Genomic DNA, 23299 nt, shown 5'->3' with positions numbered 1-23299 from the left:
AGGCTTCTGGTAACTCATTGTAGTAATCCGCTGCCTTATCGTCATAATTCTTGGGAAATTCATAATTTTGGTAATTAGGTATAATTTTATTTCTGAAATTCAACCATAAGCAAATTTGATTCCAAAATAAAATATAAATGTCTTAAAATATGTATGGCTTCCAAAAAAATTAAGATCAAAGGTATGAGTGCAGTACTTTTAAAGACACTTTAAAGGACGGTTATTGTACAGATATATTTGTAGTGCTAAGTAAAAATTGGTTATATTATGTAGAAATTGTCTTACAGCTAGAGCTTAATTAGTGGGAAATACACACTATAGGTGGAGGAGCATAAGAAACCAGCCCTCTGGATCATAGTTTTGAAACATATATATTTGTTGGCAAAGAAAAATTATAATATATGTTGGGAGTAAAACAAAGTGTGAGCCCATTATATTAAAAACATGAGTATAAAGGTTATTAGGAGTAAGTTTTTGCAACATTTTGCAACATTTGCAAAATTAAGGAGTAAGTTTTTATAAAGTATGTGAAAAAAATTTTAACAGGTAGAAATTGGTGGTGGTAATCATTATGAATGATTTGCTTTTTAAAAAAATTTGTATTTACCTGATTTTGCTATAGTATACACATAATATTATATAAATTCTTAAGCACCAAAAAGTTAGGTATATCTTTGACATTGAACTGTAGGTCTGTTTTCATAGGGTACCCAAATATTACAATTAATTTTTATTTAAAAAATTATTTTAAACTTCATGCAAATTTATAAACAGTAATCTCTTTATAAAGCAGTGAATTTTGACCTTTAGAAATTCAGTTGGAATTATGACATTTCTTCAATTTACTCCCTTAAGAATTGCTAGTTGTTTATTCTTTAGGAATGTAGATTGAGTAGACTCTAGTTGTGTCCTGTGTAAATTTCTGTTTTAATTATATCCGTTTAATCCTTATTGTACTGCTTTCATTTTAGGCATAGCCTCATACATTTACCCTTTCTTTTGTATTCCCATTGGCACCATCCTAATCTAGGTATTATTATACCTATGATATCACAAAGATATTCTAACAGGTGTCTCTGTTTTCCATGTCTCCCTCTTAGAATTCATTTTGCATATCATGGTGCAAAATTAATCTTCTTAAAATATTACTTTGATATATTCCTGCATCAGAAATCTTCAATTAAAATATAATTCAACATCCTGTATCAAATTTAGATAATTTAACCTAACTTTAAATTCTCATCCATAATCTGAATTTGAAAGTAATACATGTATTAGGTTTTAACATCAAAAATGGAATAAAAAACTTCCCCTTTCATCTTTCCCCATGCATTGTTTCCATCCTCTTGAAAAAATAAACATTATTGTTAGTTTGTTCATCCTTCTAGACAGTTTGTGTTTGTAAACAAAAAGAAGTAGGCTTTTGCTTTCTGTTTTATACAAAAGCAGTATATTGTATGCATTTCACTGTACTTTGATTGTTTCACTTTACAGTGCATCTTCCTTTCCACTTCATTATTTTCTTATTCTTATTTACATTATATGATATTGAATTACATGTGTATACTATAATTTACTTAATCACTTCACCAGTTAAAGTACACTAGTTCAGTACCAGTCTGTTGCTGTGTCAAACTGCTGCAGTAACTAAATGTGCAGGTGTACCAATTGGATGAATTCCTAAAATTGAAGTTGCTGGGTCAAAGGGCATGTACTTGTTTAATCTCCAGTTGCTCTCCTTGGGGTTTGTAACTTTTCATTCCTTCCAGCAATAATATGAAAATACTTGTTATCAAATTTTTTAATTTTTGCAAGTCTGTTTAGTAAAAGGGATATGTCAATGCAGTTCCAATTTACCTCTCACATATTGTAAGTGATGAATACCTTTTCATATATTTAAGAGCTCTTTAAATATTTTGTAAATTATCTATTTTGTAAATTATCTACTTTGCTCATTTTCTATAGGGTTGTTTATTCTTTTCATAATAATTAGTCTTGTTCGTAAGTTAGAATTTTCTCTGTGACATGAGACTCAAATATTTTTTTCAATTTAACATATAACTTTGCTTATGGTGTGTTTTACTGTAGTTTTTTTTTTTTTTTTTAATAATCAGACATTGATCTTTTCCTTTAAGGACTTCTTTCTTTATGCCCAGCAATTTAAATACTATACATTATCTACTTTTTAAAAATGTTTTACTCAAATTTCCCTGTCAATCATTTACCCATCGTTACTTATTTGCATCTTTGTACTTTCTCTGAAATGTACAATGAACATATGCAAAGATTGAGAGCCTTTACTTAGGCTACCAAGTAGTTGATCTATTTTCTGTTTATTTAAACCCAAACAATGGTTTTACTATTTTTTGTTTTTTTACCTTACTGATTTCTGCTTTTATCATTATTAGTACCCTCCTCTGTTTTCCTTCATTTTTTCCCTGTCACCTTTTTTGTGGTAGATGCTTAAATTCATTTATATTTATTATTTCTTACATATTGATATAACAGGGCTAAATTTCTCTTTGAACTCTGCATTAAACATATAATACCTTTTGATATATTATGATTGCATTAACATTATTTTATGTATAGTAAACAATTGTGTATATTTCTTTGACCCAAGAGTTATTTAATGTAAGTGTGTGGCATTAGGTGGCTGAAAGTATTACCTTATTAATATTGTTCATGTCCTTACTTACATTTTGATTACTTGATTTGTCAAAAGATGGGAAAAAGGCAAATTAAAATGTTGTATTAATAATGTATATCTATTTGTTCTTGTTTCTTCTTTTATTCTTTGTATTCATGTGTAAATATTAGAAGATATATGCATCCTTTATGTTAATCACCATTGTTCATATTATATTGTGTCCACCTGATATCACCTTTTTGCTATTGATACCACAACTCTTGCTTTTATTTGTAATTTCTTTTTGTATTTCTTGGCCTTACCTCTTTTAGGATAAACTTTTTTTAACTGAGGTATAATATATAAACTTCAAAGTGAATAATTCTTAAGAGTTCAGGTAGACTAGTTTTTACAAATGAATACTCCATGTAAATGTACCCATATCAAGATATGGAATGTTACTAGATACCACTCTTTTGCCCCTCTCACCCACTAATACCCACAAAGGTACCTACTATTCTGACTTTTATCATCATAGATTAGTTTTGTGGATTTTGGACTATCAGATGAATGAAATCATTCAATATTTGCATTTTAATTTTTGCTTATTTTTTTCAATATATATAATATTCATCTATGTTGCTGATGATATTTGTTGATGTATAATACTCCATTATACAAATATATCTCTATGCACTTTATTATTGCTGAATATTTAGGTGGTTTTCCGTTGGGAGCTATTATAAATAAAGCTGTTATGACCAATCTTGTACAATTTTTAGTACAAATGTAACTTATCTCTGTGTTACATGTATCTGGGAGTGGAGTTTTGAAGTGGTTACACCAATTTTACTTCTGTTATAGCATATAAAAGTTCTACTTGTTCCACATACTTGCCAATTTTTCCAACTTTAGTCATTCTGAGGTATATATAGGACTATCTCACTGTGGAATCAAATTGCAGTGCATGTCCCTGTTGTCTAATGATTTTGATGAACTTCTCTTATGTTAATTGACTACTTTTAATATCATCTTTAATGAGATATTCAAGTCTTCTACTTATTGTTATTATGTTGCCAACTTTTTCTTTTGATAAGAAATTCTGTGTATGTGTATAGATAGGTAGATACATACAAAGAAGTACTTTTGTTGGGTGTATATACAGCAAACTGTCTTTTCCCATTCTGTGCCTCACCTTTTACTCTCTTAAAGTGGTCTTTTGATGAACAAAAGATTTTAATGCTAATGTTGCTCAGTGTATCAATATTTTTTTTATTGTTAATGCTTTGTGTGTTTTGTTTTTAAAAACATCTTTGTCTACCCTAAGGTCATAAAACTATTTCCCTGTTTTTTAGGAGCCTCATTGTTTTACCTTCAATTTTAAGTTCAAGTTCCACTCGAAATGTATTTCTGTGTCTAATGTGAGGGAAGATTCAAGGTTTATTACTTTCATTTAGGTATCCAGTTGATAAGGGCCATTTATGAAAAAACTATCATTTCTTCTAGGCACTAAAATGGTACTTTTGTCACAAATTAGTGTACTCTATTGTGTATCTATGTTTCTAGACTTTATGTTCTGTTTCATTTGCGTGTTTATCTGTCATTTATCCTATTCCTCACTGTTTTAACTGCTGTAGCTTTGCAGTGTTGCTGACAGTATAGGTCCTTCAATTTTGTTTTTGTGGTTCTTTTTCAAGAATGATATAGTTATTTTAGGTCTTTTGTGTTTTCATATAACTTTTAGAAAAAAATTGTCAGTTTGCACACAAATTGACATGTTTGGATAGTGACTACAGTTTCACTGTATCTGCAGATCAGTTCGTCAGAACTGATATTCAGCAATGAATTTTCCATTTGGTATCTCTTCATTTATTTCTTCTTTCAGTAATAATTTTATTTTTCTTTGTAGAGACCTACACATCTTTCATTACCTTTATTACTCAGTATTTGATGTTCTGTGTTGTAAAGTTTATGATATCTTTTTTTATGCTTTGTGGCTTTAATATAAAAGTAATTAATTTTTGTATATTGATATTATAGCCAGAACATTTGATAAACTTATTTAACTTCAGTAATTTGTCATTTCTTTTTGATTATCTATGTATCTAATTATCCTCCATGGGGTCGCAAAGAGTCGGACACGACTGAGCGACTGAACTGAACTGAACTGATTCTGTTAAAAGGACAATTCTATTTCTTCTTTCTAAAGGAAGAAATCAGCTAGAGCCTCTAAAACAATGTTGAATAGATGTGATGTTAGCAGATATCTTTTCTTTATTTTCATCTCAGGTATATGTCTTTCAAGATTTCATAGTTAATTATGAGGATTGCTACAGGTTTTTAATAGACATTCTGCTTTTAGTACTCTGCCTTGGATGTTTTTTCTTTTATTAATGTTAAAGCAGATCTGTAAACACCATCACTTTTTTTTTTTTTTTGGCAAAGCACTCAAAGGACTTTGCATGCAATCAAATAGATTGCTTCAAAATAGGAAGATTTTGACTACTTTTGTATTATGTTATTTGGAACAGAAATGCTTGACTAAGATTCATTATCACTATAGTGCCTTATTTGAGAATGGTTTACTGGCAGGTCCCATTCTTCTTTAGTAGCCATTTTAAACTATAAATAATTATGACTGAGGAATGATATTTTTTGTTACGTTAGCTTTCTAATCACTATATATATTCCTTAAAACATGTGAAGTTTATCTTTCTGGGGAAAATACTAACAGATTTTTTTTTATCTTAGTTAAAATTGCTGGAAATAATGAATATTTGCTTATTCCATTCGTCATGAAAAAGGAAAAATAATTGTGTTATATTAATGAATCTTTTTAAGCCCACAAAGGAGAATGTGTTCAACACTATTTCCAGCATACTATGCCAACAAATGTACATTAAAACAACATTATGCAATCTCTTGCTGTTGTAAAAATTGCTGCATTCAATCTAGATTATCAGGAAAGGTATAGTTATGGCAAATGAAGAGTCTTAGCCCAATCAAATCTTAAAATGTAACCATGAAAAAAAATCATTTAAAAATTTAACAGTAGCTTTATAAAATTCATGATGTATACTATCTTTAGAGGTAGAAAAGAATGAAAATATAAACAGTTAAAATGTTTAGATAACTTACCAGTGATAGAATCAATATACATGATTAAGCATATTTGTAATACATTCTAACTTTTGAAAAACTAATAAAAACAGTCATGCCTCCTAGCAAGTCTCCTTGATTATACACTTGATTTATATACTATACAGAGAAATTTCATAGATCTGATTAGTAATGATAATTATTATGTTTATATCTCAGTATATCTTCTGTTTTAATGTATATATGGCATTTAAGAGCCAGTATTCTTTTTTCTGCATGATGCAGTGGCTTTTAAGCTTAAAACCTGTATCAGAATCCTATGAAGAATTTTTATTAAAACATAGATTGCTGAGTATAACAGATTCGAATCAATAAATCTAGAGTGGGGTCTGGTAGTTTGCATTTCTAGCAAGTTCCCGGGTGGTACTAATGCTTCTGGTCTCTGGACCACTGGAGAACCATGACTCTACGAAACTTTTTTTTTTTTACATCATTTGTTCAGTAGTTGCTTCCCCACTCGGTTCCAGTTTTGGGATCCCAAACCCTCACCTATTTAAGTCCGCTAAAAAGCATATTAAAACATTGACACAAATATCACTGAGAAAGAGAGATCAGAAATGAAGAAAGCCAGAGACCAGTAATCATGTTATAACTCTGCTTTCTTACATGGATCTTAAACTCCCTTTTATGCCAATAAACTGCAAGTAATACAGGGTGAAGTTTCAGAATATTAAATATTTCCTTTAGGATAATGTGAGAGAAGAGAATAGGGATTGGGAGCTGCAAGGATCCCAATGAACCAGTCAGAACATTGATATTCTCAGCTTTCAAGATAACAATCATTTCATATTATTCATTCACCCAACTATTACATTCAAAAAGTAAGTCAAAGTGTCTATAGTTAGAAGTGATATTATGATATCCACTGAGAATAAACTAATGAACAAAATAAAAATATCCTGTGCCAAATGGACCTGACAGTCTATCTGCAGAAATAAACATCAAAGCAATAGTTATACAAATTATTATCTTTCCTTAAAGCTGTGTAACCATTTTTCACTCACCAGGTAAGATTGTGCAGTTTGGGTACTGCAGAAACATACTTCCCAAAGAGCTGAGCAGAAGCTAACATCAGCACTAGCGCGACCAAATCTGGAACAGGACTATAATCCCCTAAGAAAACAGTCTGTTTTTTTCTTTGGGCCAAGAGTTGAAAATTAATCAAGCTCTCAACTGTAGGGTTATGTCTGCCAACAAAGTGTGCATTTTTCTAATTTGTTATCCTTGAAGATTTGCCTTTAAAAATCATTTTCTCAGTTTAATATTTTTTTGAGAGGGTTAGCATTAGGTCATAAAACTGCTGCTACCTATGCAGCCATCCATCCTCAAGATTCTCACTGTCTACAATATATAATAGCATAATATTTATCCCTAAAGATATCTTTATTAAAAATTAGCATGGAAACTAATGCCACAAAATGATAAAAAGAAAAAAAAATTCAATTCTGTTCTCAAACCTGGGTTAAAACTAGGTCTTAGAGCCTAGTTTTAATGCTATTTCTGTGTAATTCTACATGTCTGGAACCCCATTACATCCATCCTTCAAGAAAGAAAGCGTCTTCCTTTCAAAATGTCCTCTGTTGGAGCAGTACCAAAATACTCAGGTAAAGGCACAAAACAGTTATTTTATGCCTTCCAAATAGTTATTATGAAAGTCACCTCTACGGTAAAAACTCTTGGTTCATTTGGGCTAAAAAATTACATGCCAATAGTTTTTTATTCCCTTCCTTTAGGACTTGCTACCAGAACTCCTGAGGCAGCACCAGGCTTTTATAGGAATGAAATACCAGCTATGAGACAGAGGAATCAAGTACATCATTTGCCAGGTGAAAGTGAAAATTTATTTTATGAACAAAGAAGCTATTATCTCTACAATTTGTTCTAAAACCTTTCTTATTTGTTGTGCTAAAAATACATCTCCCTCATGGTAAATAAAGACCAATTTCCCCAAAGCACTGGTTAAAATTATAAAATGAACTTCATTAGATATACAGCAGGAATTCCTAAGGCTTTTGAAATGTTCCACAGAATTTTGATAATGGGGTTTTCTGCTTTAAACGTGGATAACTTCATCAGGCCTATAAGAAAATATGAAGTGGCCAACAGAGAATTCAGGGAAAACGTAAGAGCCAAAAGCTAGAGTAGTTTTGTAAAAATTCTCCTATATTCTTCATGATACAATTATGAAACAACTGTGATGTTCATGGAAACTCCAAAGAATTGCCTCAAAGGGGCAATGCTCTCCCAGAAATAGTGAGCAAAAAGAAAAGTCCTATATATTTTATGCAGGCTCATTGCATATTTGGTGCTATTCATAGGAACCAAATCAGAAGAGGGAGGGGACAGATGTACACCTATGGCTGATTCATTTTGATGTTTGACAGAAAACAACAAAATTCTCTAAAGCAATTATCCTTCAATTAGAAAATAATTTTTTAAACAATACATAGCTTTCTTAAAATAGGCACTCATTACAAAATGACTTATGACTAGATTTACAGGCAAATTTGGCCTTGGAGTACAAAATGAAGCAGAGGAAAGGCTAACAGAGTTTTCCCAAGAGAATGCACTGGTCATAGCAAACACCTTCTTCCAACAACACAAGAGAAGACTCTACATATGGACATCACCAGATGATCAATACCGAAATCAGATTGATTATATTCTTTGCAGCCAAAGATGGAGAAGCTCTATACAGTCAGCAAAAACAAGACCAGGAGCTGACTGTGCTCAGATCATGAATTCCTTATTGCAAAATTCAGACTTAAATTGAAGAAAGTAGGGGAAACCACTAGACCACTTAGGTCACTCAGGTATGACCTAAATCAAATCCCTTAACAATTATACAGTGGAAGTGACAAATAGATTCAAGGGATTAGATCTCATAGAGTGCCTGAAGAAATATGGATGGAAGTTCGTGACACTGTACAGGAGGCAGTGATCAAGACCATCCCCAAGGAAAATGCAGAAAGGCAAAATTGTTGTCTGAGGAGACCCTACAAATAGCTGTGAAAAGAAGAGAAGCAAAAGGCAAAGGAGAAAAGGAAAGATATACCCATTCAAATGCAGAGTTCCAAAGAATAGTAAGGAGAGAGAAGAAAGCCTTCCTCAGTGATCAATGCAAAGAAATAGAGGAAAACAATAGAATGGGAAAGACTAGGGATCTCTTCAAGAAAATTAGAGATACCAAGGGAACATTTCATGCAAACATCAGCACAATAAAGGATAGAAATGGTTTGGACCTAACAGAAGCAGAAGATATTAAGAAGAGATGGCAAGAATACACAGAAGAACTATATAGAAAAGATCTTCATGACCCAGATAACACAATGGTGTGATCACTCACCTAGAGCCAGATGTCCTAGAATGCGAAGTCAAGTGGGCCTTAGGAAACATCACTATGGCCACAGGACTCAAAAAGGTCAGTTTTCATTCTAGTCCCAAAGAAAGGCAATGCCAAAGAATGTTCAAACTGCTGCACAACTGCAGTCATCTCACATGCTGGCAAAGTAATGCTCAAAATTTTCCAAGCCAGGCTTCAGCAGTACATGAACTGTGAACTTCCAGATATTGAAGCTGGATTTAGAAAAGACAGAGGAACCAGAGATCACATTGCCAACATCCGTTGGATCATCGAAAAAGAAAGAATCAACCATAGGTGTACATCTATCCCCTCCCTCTTTCTTTTTTTTTCTGAAACAGAAAAAACAAGTTTCAGTTCTGCTTTCTTGACTACGCCAAAGCCTTTGACTGTGTAGATCACACCAAACTGTGGAAAACTCTTCAAGAGATGGGAATACCAGACTACCTTACCTGCCTTCTGAGAAATCTGTATGCAGGTCAAGAAGAAAGCAAACTGGATGTGGAACAACAGACTGGTTCCATATAGGGAAAGGAGTACATCAAGGATGTATATTGTCACCCTGCTTATTTAACTTATATGCAGAGTACATCATGCAAAATGCCAAACTGGATGAAGCATGAGCTGGAATCAAGATTGCCGGGAGAAATATCAATAATCTTAGATACGCGGATGACACCACCCTTATGGAGAAAGTGAAGAAGAACTAAAGAGCCTCTTGATGAAAGTGAAAAAGGACAGTGAAAAATTTGGCTTAAAACTCAGCATTCAAAAAACAACAATCATGGCATCTGGTCCCTCACTTCACTGCAAATAGATGGGGAAACAGTGAGAGACTTTGGGGGAGCGGTGGTGCTTCAAAATCACTGCAGATGGTGACTGCAACATGAAATTAAAAGATGTTTGCTCCTTAAAGGAAAAGCTATGACCAACCTAGACAGCATTACTTTGCCAAAAAAGGTCTGTCTAGTCAAAGCTATGGTTTTTCCAGAAGTCATGTATGGATGTGAGAGTTGGACTATATATAAAGTTGGATGTGAGAGTTGGACTATAAAGAAAGCTGAGCACTGAAGAATTGATGCTTTTGAACTGTGGTGCTGGAGAAGACTCTTGAGAGTCCTTTGCACTGCAAGGAAATCCAACCAGTCAATCGTAAAGGAAATCAATCCTGAATATTCATTGGAAGGACTGATGCTAAAGGTGAAACTCCAGTACTTTGGCCACCTGATGTGAAATACTGACTCACTGGTAAAGACCCTGATGCTGGGAAAGATTGAGGGCAGGAGGAGAAGGGAATGACAGAGGATGAAATAGTTGGATGGCATCATTGACTCAATGGACATGAGTTTGAGCAAGGTCTAGGAGTTGGTGATGGACAGGGAAGCCTGGCATGCTGCAGTCCATGGGGTCACAAACAGCTGGACAAGACTAAGCAACTTAACTGAACTGAGATTTACATCATTAACCAGCATGAATTACCAATGTTCTAGACCCCAAATAAAATCAGTGGCCAAGAAACCTAAAAATGATTATAACCCAGAGTTTTCCATACAGTAGTTTCCTTTTTCCTATGTAATAATACAACACCACTGTGGCATGCCATTTTCTGATGAGAATAGCTGCCCATAAAACACAGCCCTGTCCACCAGACAGACAAGACCCAGCTCCACCCACCAGTAGCTGGGAACCAGTTCCTCCTACCAGCATAAGCCTCTTAAACAGCCTCATTCACCAGGGGGTGGACAGTAAAAACGAGAACTATAACCATGCAACCTGAGGAAAGGAAAACCACAATCACAGAAAGTTAGACAGTGTGAGACAGAGGACTATGTGCCAGATGCAGGAATAAGATTAAATTCCAGATGAACAGCTAAGTGAAGTGAAGACAAGCAATCTAGCTGAAGAATTCAGAGTAATGATAGTAAAGACTCAAGATCTCAGAAGAACAGAGACATAGATCAAGAAGAGACAGAAAATGTTTAACAAAAACCTAGAAGACCTCAAGAGCAAACAAACAGATGAATAATACAATAACTGAAATACAAAATACATTGAAGGGAATCAATAGCAGAATAAGTAAGGCAGAAGAACAGAGAAGTGAGCTGGAAGACAGAATGGTGGAAATCATGGCTGTGGAACAGAATAAAGAAAAAAGAATGAAAGAACAGTGTAAGAGACCTCTAGGACAACATGAAATGCACCAACATTCACATTATAGGGATCCCAGAAGGAGAAGAGAGAAAAAAATATCTGAGAAAATATTTGAGAAGATAATAGCTGAAAACCTCCCTAACATAGGAAAGGAAACATTCACCAAAGCCCTGGATTCAAGGAGTCCAGGCAGAATAAACCCAAGAAGAAACACACCAAAACACATAGTAATCAAGCTGACAGAAATTAAAGACAAAGAAAAAAATACTAAAAGTAACAAGAGATGATCAACAAATAATGTAGCAGGAACTCCCATAAGGTTATCTGCAGGCCAGAAGGGAGTGGCATAATATTTTTAAAGTGATGAAAGGGAAGAACCTACAACCAAGAATACTCTACCCAGCAAGGATCTCATTCAGATTTGATGGAGGAATCAATAGCCTTACAGAGAAGCAAAAACTAAGAATTCAGTACTGTCAGACCGGCTTTGCAACAAATGCCAAAGGAACTTATCTAGGCAAAAAGAAAATGTCATAACTAGAAACAAGAAAATTATGAATGGAAAAGCTCTCTGGAAAAGGTCAACACATGGTAAGGTGGAAAGTATTCCACACACAAATACAATCTCAAAACCAGCAACTGTGATAAGAGGAGAGTACAAATGCAGGATATTGGAAATACACTTGAAATTAAAAGATCAATGACTTAGAACAATCTTGTTTATACACAGACTGTTATATCAAAACCTCATGGTAACTGCACACTGAAGATCTACAAAGATACACACACAAAAAAGAAAAAGTAATCCAAACACAACAGTAAAGTTAGTCATCAAACCACAGGAGAAGAGAGCAGAATAGGAAGGTAAGAAAAAAGACCTTCAAAACCAGATCCAAAACAATGAACAAAATGGCAATAAGAATGTGCATATTGATAATTACCTTAACCATAAATGGATTAAATGCCCCAACCAAAAGACTGAGTAGCTGAATGGATCAAAAATAAGACCCATATATATGCATACATACACAAGAGACCAACTTCAGATCTAGAGACACACACAGACTGAAAGTGAGGTGATAGAAAAAGGAATTTCATGCAAATGGAAATTAAAAGAAAGCTGGAGTAGCAATACTCATATCGGACAAACTTTAAAGACTGTTACAAGAGACAAAGAAGAACATTACCTACAGATAAAGGAATCAATCCAAGCAGAAGATACAATTTTAAATATATATGCACCTAACATAGCAGCATCTCAATATATAAGGCAAATATACTAACAGCCTTAAAAGGAGAAATCAACAGTAACACAATAATATTGGGAGACATTAACACCCCTCTGTCAATGAACTGATCATTCACAAGAAACTCAAATAAGGAAACACAAGCCTTAAATGACACATTAGATCAAATGAACTTAATCCAAAAGGAGCAGAATACACATTCTTCCTAACTGCACTTGGAACATTTTGCAGGATGGATCACATGCTGGCCACAAAGTGGCCTCAGTACATTTAGGAAAATGGAAATTATATCAAGCATATTTTCTAACCATAACAGTATGAGGTTGTAAATCAACTACAATGAAAAAAAAAATGTAAAAAAACACAAACATGTGGAGGCCAAACAATATGCTACTAAACACCAATGGATCACTGAAGATATCAAACAGGAAATCACGCATACTTAGAAACAAATAAAAATGAAAGCATGATGATCTGAAACTTATGGGATGCAGGAAAGCAGTTTTAAGAGGAAAGTTTATAGCAATATGATCTTACCTCAGGAAATTCAAAAAAAATCTCAAATAAACAACTTAAACTTACACCTAAAGCAACTAGAGAAAAAAAGAACAAACAAAACCCAAAGTGAGTAGAAGGAAAGAAATCATAAAGATCAGAGCAGGAATCAATGAAATGAGTTGAAGAAAATGATAGAAAAGATCTATAGGACTAAAAGCTGGTTCTTCAAAAAGATTTTTTTTAAAAATTGATAAACCTTTAGCCAGACTCATCACGAAAAAAAAAGGGGGAATCTCAAATCAATAAAATTAAGACTGAAAAGGGAGAAGTTACAGCAGACACCACAGAAATACAAAGGATCATAAGAGACTACTACAAACAATTATATGCCAATGCAGTGGACAATCTAGAAGAAATGGACAAATTGTTAGATGCAAACTTCCAAGGCTGAACCTGGAAGAAACTGAAAATATGAATAGACTATCACAAGCACTGATATTGAAGCTATGATTAAAAACTCCCAACCAAAGTCCAGAAATCCTCCACCAAATACTAATAAACCAAATCCAACAACCCATTAAAAGGATCATATACCATGATCAAGTGGGATTTATCCCAGGGACACAAGGATTTTTCAATATCTGCAAATCAATCAGTGTGATACGCCACATTAACAAAACATATGACATAGACACAGAAAAAGCCTTTGACAAAATTCAGCACCCATTTATGATTTTAAAAAAATTCAGAAAGTGGGCATAGAGGGAGCCTGTGCTAACATAATAAAGGCCATATACTACAAATGCACAGCAGACATCATTCTCAATGGTGAAAAACTGAAAGCATTTCCTCTAAGATCAGGAACAAGACAAGGGTGCTCACTCTTGCCACCATCGTTTTAAAATTCTTATTCACCATCGTTTTAGAAATTCTAGCCATGACAGTCAGAGCAGGAAAAGAAAAATCCAAACCAAAATAGAAATAAAACTGTCACTGTTTGCAGATGACAGGATCTTATGCATAGAAAATCCTAGATGCTGCCAGAAAATTGCTAGATCTCAATGAATTCAGTGAAGTTGCAGGATACAAAATTAATGCACAGAAATATGTAGCATTTTTGTACACTAACAAGGAAAAATGAGAAAGAGAAATTAAGGAACAAATCCCATTTACCATCTCATCAAAAAGAATAAAATATCTAGGAATAAACCTACGTATGGAGGCAAAAGACCTGTACTCTGATATGTAAGACCAATGAATGGAATTGAAAATGACAAAGATAGAAAGATACTACATGTTCTTGGATTGGAAGAATAAATACTGTCAAGATGACTGTGCTCCCCAAAGCAATCTATAGTTCAGTGCAATCTCTATCAAATCACCAATGACATTTCCACAGAATTAGAACAAAAATGTTAAGTTTGTATGGAGACATAATAGAACTTGAATAGCTAAAGCAATCTCGAGAAAGAGGAACAGAGCTGGAGGAATCAGGCTTCCTGACTTCAGGCTATGCTACAAGGCTACAGTCACCAAAACAGTATGGTAGTGTCACAAAAATAAAAATATAGATCACTGAAACAAAATAGAAGTTCCAGAAATAAACCCACGGACCTATGGTCAATTAATCTATGATGAAATAGACAAGACTATACAATGGAGAACAGACAGTGATTTCAATAAACGACTGGGAAAACTGGACAACCACATGTAAAAGCATGGAATTAGAACCTTTTTATCACCATACACAAAAATAAATTCAAAATAGATTAAAGATCTAAATGAAAGACCTGATACTATAAAACTCTTAGAGGAAAACATAGGCAGAACACTCTTCAACATAAATCAATCACAGCAATATCTTTTGATCCATCTACTGAAGTAATGGAAATAAAAACAAAAATAAACAAATGGAACCTAATTAATCTCAAAAGCTTTGGCACAGCAGAGGAAACTATACATGAAACTAAAAGACAGCCCACAAATTTGGAGAAAATATTTGCAAATGAAGCCACTGACAAGGGGTTAATCTCCAAAATCTACAAACAGTTCATGCAACTCAATATAAAATACACACACATACACAGCCCATTCAAAAACTGGGCATAAGATATAAATGCACATTTCTCTAGAGAAGACATTGAGATGGCCAAGAGGCACATGAAAAGATGCTCTACATTGCTATTATTAGAGAAATTCAAATCAAAACTACAATGAGATATCACCTCATCCCAATTAGAGTCATAGTAGTGTTAGTCACTCAGTCATATTCAACTCTGTGACCCCACCATAACTGTAACCCACCAGGGTCCTCTGTCCATAGAATTCTCCAGGCAAGAGTACTGGAGTGGGTTGCCATTTCCTACTCCAGGGGATCTTTCTGACCCAGGGATAGAACCTGAGTCTCCCACATTGCAGGCAGATTCTTCACCATCTGAGCCACCAGGGAAGTTGCCTCCCTCCCAATCAGAATGACCATCATCAGCTGGAAAGGGTATGCAGCGAAGGGAACCCTCCTACACTGTTGGTGGAAATGTAAATTGGTACAGCCACTATGGAGGAAAGTATATGGAGGCTCCTTAACAAACTAAAATTAGAACTACATATGATCCAACAAAATTAAATTTGGGGTCAAAATTAGAGGTGTGTAGGCTTTTCAGGACTCCATCATGGCACTGTAACTTCAAAATGTTTGTGTTTTTGTTAACTACACCTGTGTATATGTATATATATGTATGTGTGTATGTACATGCACATACATGCACATACACCAGGTATTTTTGTCCTATCTTCATTTATAGCATAGGGAAGATAGAGACAAATGAAATTCATTACTGTATTCCAACAAGCCAGTTAATTGATAGGCGAACTTTCCTAACATGTTAATCTAAATAACATTTAATTTAGTGTTTTATTTATTTTATAGATATAGATTTTATAGATGTGTAGGCTACACAGGTGGTATCTTCTTATGTCAGGAACATTTGTGTTGCTTAGTGCAAAGGGCATAGATTTGGAGTCAAGAAATCTGACCTTACTCTACCTCTTTCCAGGGCTTCCCTGGTTGCTCAGCCAGTAAAGAATCTGCCTGCAATGTGGGCGGACCAGGTTCAATCCCTGGGTCGGGAAGATCTCTCTTAGTGCAGTGTGCTTAACCAATGAGTAAGGTGAAGTTTTTGTTTCCTGTTTTTCACCCTTTGGCTAACAATATGAAATGATAGTGATATGTACACTTTTGCTGCTGCTGCTAAGTCGCTTCAGTTGTGTCCAACTCTGTGTGACTCCATAGATGGCAGCCCACCAGGCTCCGCCATCCCTGGGATTCTCCAGGCAAGAGTACTGAAGTGGGTTGCCATTGCCTTCTCCACACTTTCGCCTGAAAATAAAAATGAAATTCATAGATGTGCATTCCCAAGGGCACATTGCAAAGACTGATATGTATTTTCACTCAGTATATTTCTAGAACCACTTACCTCTTATTCCCTCTTGCCTTACTCATCTTCCATCTCAAATTCCTCAAATGTTAATATGTAACATATTCTTCTAACACTTGAAACATGCTTGCTTTCTGTTTTAGCCCTCTTCAGAATAACCCATCATCCTACCTTCTGACTTCACTGTTTTTTAAAGACATTCATTCAGCACACATGTATTGTACACCTATTTTATGCCAATTAATTAAATATTGGGAATATAATCCCCATGTTTAGAAAACTCAAAATTTATAGGATGTTAATTGATAGTAAGAGAATAAAAAAATATCCGGTATAATAAAATGCAAGTGTTATAAAGAGATGTGCACAAGGTGCTGTGAAGGTTAAGATAACAGCACCAGTGAAGCCTCAGGCCAGGCTGCCTTCACCGAGGTGATGAGTGTTCAGCCGTGGTAAACGGTGAGTAGGAGTCTACTTGCAGCTAGATCAAACAAAGAGAAGGTTTTCTGTGAATCAGTATCTGGCACCTGTAATTAACATTTTTATTAAAGAAGTTCAGCAATTAATCTCACCATCTAATTGCTCCCTTTTCCTCCCCTAGTTATACAGCTGAGGATGGGGTTTGTGAGAGGGCCCCCAATTTTTAGGTAGGAATCAGTCTACAGGAAACCAAGAAGCTATGTGGTAAAGTGGAGAGGGTATCCGAAAAAGTGGAGCGGATCTAAGCGCCAAAGTCAATTACATGTTAGACTAATAGAAAGTAACTAACAGAAGGAAGTCAAAAGTTTGACCTCTTTCTGAAAGCATCTTTGTAAATCCATTTCTGAAGTAATTCAGACTATATAGATATGTTGAAATACCCTATTTAAAAACAAAATATAGGCAATTAAAAATATAAATTCTGAAACAAATCCTTACAAAGAATTAGTTTCTATTTTAAAAATTAAGTGAAAGATTTCAAGTAAAAAATTCCTACTCCCTCAGTGTATCTGAATTGTGAATCAGTTTACAAAATATACTTTATTTGCAACCTCTTCTGGTATAATTATTACATTTATTTAGTTTGCCATATTTTTATATAAATAACAATCTTTTTGTTGTGCTGCTGATTCTAAACCCAAATTGCTCAAATTTGATTTAAAATTTTATTTCTCTTTAGGAGAATTATTTTTAATTTTTTAGAGACAACTGCCTGTTATTATTTTGTTAGAATGATAATACTAAGATTTCCTTTAGTAAGCAGTTTAGCATGGTATATTGTAGTCAGCAAGCTACAGCCCACTGGCCAAAGCCAGCTTGCCACCTATTTTGATATGACTTGAGAATTAAGAATGGGTTTTTAAATTTTAAATGGTTGGAAAAAAATCAAAAGATAATATTTCATGACACACAAAAAGTATATTTAGGTTTCTTTTACATTTAGGTTTTTATAAAATATATTCCATTCCTGCTGAAATATTAGAGGTATCCATCAAATAATGTTTTTGATACTAAGAAGGTTAAGCTGCAAATTGATGAAGGGAATTTTATTAAACTTTAAGTTTTATAACTAGGTGGTAACAATTCAGAAATTTTTGACTCATGTTTTCTGATTTTAAATTGAGTATTCTTTCTTCTATACCATACTGCATCTTTATTTTAAAATAATTTTCCTAGTTGTAAAGAAAATCACTCATTAGAAGGTATACATTAATTGATAGTATCAATTTGGGTCTTAAAGTATTAATTGACAGAAAAGGTTTCTAACTTGATTTCCCCTAATGCATTTCTATTATAATTCATTCCAGTTTAATATTTTATGAGATGCCCTATGTAAAATATTTATTAACAGATGAGGCAAATTTTCAATAAATTGTAGTTTTCTTGATTTATTCAAACATTTTATGACAGCTTGATTTATAATAATATAATTAAACATTTAAAAATATTTTTTATTTGAGTTTTTTGAACTACTGAATTTAACATTGTAGTATTCAATGTTGAAGTCATTTCATGGTATGGTAAAGTTTCCTTGACTACATCATATACATCTCTAATAGAATTTTCTATTTCAAAAAATGTTTATAGAGTTAATCAGTTTTTACCCTTACCATTGTTACTTATGCTATGAATTTATACATTTGTTGCAGTACTTATCTGTTAGATTTATCTGAAATTGACTTTTGGTACTTTCCAAAATAAGAAATCACCTCTCATATTGCTATGTGTGAAAAAACTACGCAAAGATACATTTGATTATTTACTGTAATAACAATTGCTTTTCTCATGTTTCTGTTTGCATAGTAAATATTTAATCCTGAATGACAACAAACTAACATTGGACAATATTTCTGCTTCCATACATGCTCACTAAATATTAATATTCATCAGAATTTCAATAATTATACTGTAAAACATACTGTTCCCTCACACTCCTCTTCAGTTTTATATAATTAACTGCCTTTTTCCTTTTTCTGTTGTTTCAGTTAAAGGATCAAGAAAGTTAAGTCTGCCAACAGATCTTAAGGCTGATCTTGGTACGGTAGGCAAAAGCCAACAATTTTAAGTTTTCTTACATTCATTCGGCTGAACATTTTAACCAACCGGTCCATGAATAACAAGTTTCCTAGATGGCAGTGTTTAATGGCTTTTCAAAAAGGCTTCCTTAAAAATCACCATACAGTTCTGTTGGCAGCATTCAACATTTTGTTAACAATCATTTTACAAAACTATGTTTCATAAATCATTACACACCAACTATATAATGTTTGGGGTTTTTTAATCATGAAAATGTTTTTAAACATTAACTAGAGTCATGCATATGGACCCTTTGTGACAGTAATCATGTAAATAAGCATCATTTTCTCTGGAACTATTTTCCTATTTTGGATATTAATATCATTTACAACTAATGCTATTTAACAACAACAACTGCAAAGTCTGATACATAGAAGAATGGAGTTCTTGCCATTAAGGAAAGTTACAGAAGACGTTATTCACTTTATTTTTTGTGGTGCTCCCAAGCTTATTCATAATTCTAGTTCTGAAATAAATAAGGTCTTAATAGGTTTTCATCAACTTTTCCCTCAGAACTTTAATTTACTTGTTCCAGGATAGTTTCTTTTGTGAAATTTAATTGAATCACCTTTATTTTCATCTCCTTTCTTTTGACTTAAAGTCATAGCATAAAACCTATGAATGTCAGTGTCATGTCTAAAATAACAAAAATTCAGTAATTAGTCTTTGTTTTTTAGAGTGTTCAAAGCTGTTTCACATACATGATTTTATTTAACTTTCTTAGCAGCTCTTTAAAAAGTCCTCTGGTGGCTCAGACAATAAAGAATATGCCTGCATTGCTGGAGACCTGGGTTCAATCCCTGGGTTGGGAAGATCCCCTGGAGAAGGGAATGACTACCCACTCCAGTATTCTTGCCTGGACAGTTCCACAGACAGAGGAGCCTAGTGGGCTACAGTCCATGGGGTTGCAGAGTTGAACATGACTGAAGGACTAACAGTTTCACTTTTCACTTTTTCAGCAACTCTTTAAGGTAGTTATCAGTATTCCTTTTTTTCTAGAGTAGAAACTGAGGTTATATTGTTAATAAATTGTAGAATTAAGATTTGAACCTAGATCACAGAACATAATACTCAAAAGTTTATTGAGCATATTCACATACCTCATCCTATTTTAACTAAATTAAATAACTTTCAGCAATAAATAATTTGTTACATTTAAAATCTAATTACATACCATCTTAGATGAATTTGATTAGATAATTATGTCAGTGATATTATATGCAAAGCACATTTTAAATGCAAATGCAACATTATTCAGTATTATTAGTTCAATACTAACAAAATTGTTATGAAGTTAATTAGTATTTTGCCAGTGTAACTGATATCAAAGGAACATTCTAGTTCCATGTATTGACCTCCTACTACATGTTAGACAGTATGCTATATAATTTGTACATATTATTTGGCATATGACAGATAGATAATACATGGATCAGAAATGTTCTACCCACTTTACAAATAAATTAAGGATATGAAAAATTAAAATTTGTCTAAGGTCATATAACTAATAGCAAAACTGAACATAATTGAAAAGCCTATAATCACCTATTATTTTGTGTAGCATATACTGTAAGAAATGTCAAATGAAAAATAGCAAAGTAAGGAAAACAAAGATTAGAGAGAAAATAGATAATGAAAAATAATAATTAACCTGTAAGTTGATTGTTTGGAAAGATCAACAAATTGACAAACCCTTACCTAGACTAAGGAAAAAAGAATATACAAGCAATTAAAATCAGGAATAAAAGTGGGTGCATTACAATCAGCCTTACAGAAGAGGATTATAAGAGAATACTGTGAACAATTTTATGCCAGCATTAACTAATCTAGATAAAATAGACAAATTCCTACAAATACATGAATTACCAAAACTAACTCAAGAAGGAGGAGAAAATCTGAGTAAAGATACTGAATCAGTTCTCAAAAATTTCAAAAGTCCAGGATGAGACAGCCTCCCTGGTGAATTCTACCAAATATTTAAAGAGGAATTTGTGTACTACTTCTATTTTGTATTGGAAGTTCTAGCCAGTGATTTAAGGGTGGGTGCGGGGCGGGGGGAGGCGGGAGGTTGGCGGGGAAAGCATATAAAAATTGATAAAGAAGTAAAACTAGCCCTGTTGGCAGGTGGCATGATCCTGTATACAGAAAATCCTCCAAAATCCACAAAAGAATAACGAGAATAAATGAATTTAGTAGAGTTGCAAGATATAAGGTGAGCACAAAATCAGCTGTATTTCTATACACCAGTAATGAAAATTTTGAAAAAGAAATTTTAAAAAAGAATCCCATTTGTAAGTCTCCTAAGAGTAAAATATTTAAAGATTAACTTAACCAAGGAGATGTAAAACTTTACACTGATAACTACAAAATATTGTTAAAAGAAACTTTAAAAGACCTATAAAAGTGAAAATACATCCCTTGTTCATGAATTGGAATGTTTAATATTATTTAAGTAATACCCAAAATAGTCTAACATATTTAATGCAGTCACAGCTAAAATAACAATAGCCATTTTAAATAATGGAAAAGCTTTTCCTAAAATTCATATGGAAGTGCCAAAGCAAAAATAGACAAAACAATACACATGGTTGAAAGTTGAAATATTCACACCTCCCAGTTTCAAAACTTCCTCCCTGGCTACACATATCAAAGTGAAAGTCACTTGGTCATGTCCAATTCTTTGCAACCCCATAGACTATACAGTCCATTAAATTCTCCAGGCCAGAATACTGAAGTGGGTAGCCATCCCTTCTCCAGGGGTCTTCCCAACCAAGAGATCGAACCCAGGTCTCCCACGTTGCAGGCAGATTCTTTACCAGCTGAGCCACCAGGAAAGCCCACGAATACTGGAGTGGGTAGCCTGTCCCTTCTCCAGCAGATCTTCCCGACCCAGGAATCAAACCAGGGTCTCCTGCATTGGAGGTGCATTCTTTTACCAGCTGAGCTACCACGGGTATTGGCATGAAGATATACACATAGGTCAATGATAGAATTGAGTCTAGAAATAAAACTATACATCTATGACCAACTGATTTTCAACAAGTTACCAGGACAATTCAATGGGGTGGGCAGGAGGGGCAGGGAAAAGTCTCTTCAATAAATGGTACTGAGACAACTGGAAGTCCACATGCATGATAATGGAGATGGACCGCTACCTCATCCTACATACAAAAAAAAAAAAAAAAAAAAAATGGATTAATGACGTAACTGACAATGACAATAGCTAAAATGTGGAAGCGACGCAATCCACAGTCCATCAGTGGATGGATGGATAAACAAAACGTGTGTACAGAACAGTGGAATTTGCTCAGCCTTAGAAGGAAGGAAATTTTAACATATGCTACAACATGGGGCTTCCCAGGTGGCTCACTGGTAAAGAATCTGCCTGCCAGTGCAGGAAATGCAAGAGACTCGGGTTCAATTCCTCAGTTGGGAGGATCCCCTGGAGAATTTCATGGACAGAGGAGCCTGGTGGGCTACAGTCCATGGATTCACAAAGAATCAGACACAACTGAGCACACATGCATGCTACAACATGAGTGAACTTTGAGAATATTATGCTAAGTAAAATAAGCCAGTTACAAGAAGACAAAAATTGTATGATTACAATTATATGAGGTACCCAGAATGGTCACATATGTAGGGAAAGAAAGTAGAATGGTGGATGCCAGGAGCTAGGGGAGGAGGAAATAGGGAGTTACTGTTTAATGAGTAATGTGTTTCATTTTTACCAGGTGAAAAGAATTCTGGAGATGACTGCTACACAGTACAAATGTGTTTAATACCACTGAACTGTACACTTGAAATTGGTTTAGATAAATTTTACAATTGTTAAATATTTTCTTTTTAAAAAGGGAGTCCTGATACATGCTACAACATGGACAAACCTCAAAAACGCTACATGAACTGAAAGAAGCCAGACATAAAGCCACATACTGCATGATTTCATTTATATGAAATATCCAGAATAACTAAATCCCTAGAAACAGAGACTGATGGTCACCAGTGGCTAGGGAAGAGTAGAATGGGCAGTGACTGCTTAATGTGGTAGTGCTGTTTTTAGTGGTGATGAAAATGTTCTGGAGCTATACAGTTGTGGTTGTTGCACAATATTGTGAGTGTACTAACTACCACTGAATTGTACATTTTAAAATTGCTTCAGATGAATCTCACCTCAAAAACTGTAGGAAAAATATTTTCTAAAACTGGTGAAATACGAAATATAGAGTTCAGTTAATAGTAATGCACCAAGGTGACATTGGGA

The 23299-nt window shown here is 33.9% G+C and overlaps 1 protein-coding gene across 1 annotated transcript in view; it reads left to right on the top strand.

The window, feature by feature from the left end:
• Positions 1 to 23299, top strand: part of STXBP5L (syntaxin binding protein 5L) — a 355378-nt gene that overhangs the window by 277715 nt on the left and 54364 nt on the right. The window lies entirely within an intron of this gene.

Source organism: Dama dama, chromosome 19 (assembly GCF_033118175.1).
Source record: "Dama dama isolate Ldn47 chromosome 19, ASM3311817v1, whole genome shotgun sequence".
NCBI lineage: Eukaryota > Metazoa > Chordata > Mammalia > Artiodactyla > Cervidae > Dama > Dama dama.
The sequence above is the reverse complement of the archived record's forward strand: the minus strand, read 5'-3'. Positions and strand labels throughout refer to the sequence as shown.